The sequence below is a fragment of the Seriola lalandi genome, unplaced genomic scaffold (assembly GCF_002814215.2).
Source record: "Seriola lalandi dorsalis isolate HSWRI2012SDOR001 ecotype SW California unplaced genomic scaffold, Sedor1 jcf7180002054902, whole genome shotgun sequence".
In the NCBI taxonomy this organism is placed as follows: Eukaryota; Metazoa; Chordata; class Actinopteri; order Carangiformes; family Carangidae; genus Seriola; species Seriola lalandi.
In genome coordinates this window covers 752,324-752,941 of record NW_019525454.1, presented here as the reverse complement: position 1 = coordinate 752,941, position 618 = coordinate 752,324, and the positions used below count along the sequence as shown (strand labels likewise).

The following is a 618-nucleotide window of genomic DNA, read 5'->3' as shown; positions in this document are numbered from 1 at the left end:
TCAAGGGCGGTGTCTCTGTGTGTGTGTGTGTGTGTGTGTGTGTGTGTGTGTGTGTGTGTGTATGTGTGTGTGGTGAGAGCAGTCCAGGTGTCACATCAAAGCCTTCTGTGACCTTTGACCTCTCAGCAGAACAAATCAAAGAAGAAGAGAAACAGGAGGTTGTTTGTTTTGACTCAACCAGGTGAGAACAGGTGATGATCTCACCTATGACATCATCGCCACCTCTTTGAACAAGAAGGAGCCAATCAGAACACAGAGGTTTGAGTTTCAGGTGAGAGCAGAGACCAGGAGAAAGCGGGACAGCAAGACTGAAGACTCTGAACTGACTCTGATCATGTGACACTGCGACTGTGGCTGATTGGTTGGAGGTGATCCAGGTCTGTCCCCTCTGCTCCCAGTGTTTATGCTAAGCTACGCTAAGCTAAGCTATCCCTGTCCTGACTCTAACACACAGACATGAATGGACTGGATCTCACAAACCACATGAACACCATCAGTGTGTCTCATGTGTCTGTAGGTAGTGGCCAGTGCCGGGCTGAACCAATCAGTTTGCAGCTAATGCTAACGTGTCAAAGTCCAGAAAACACCAGAAGAAGAAGAAGAAGAAGAAGAAGAAGA

General features: G+C 47.9%; 1 protein-coding gene across 1 annotated transcript in view; it reads right to left on the bottom strand.

Moving 5' to 3' along the window:
* tyro3 (TYRO3 protein tyrosine kinase) overlaps positions 1–618 on the bottom strand; it is a 14,804-nt gene that overhangs the window by 11,424 nt on the left and 2,762 nt on the right. The window lies entirely within an intron of this gene.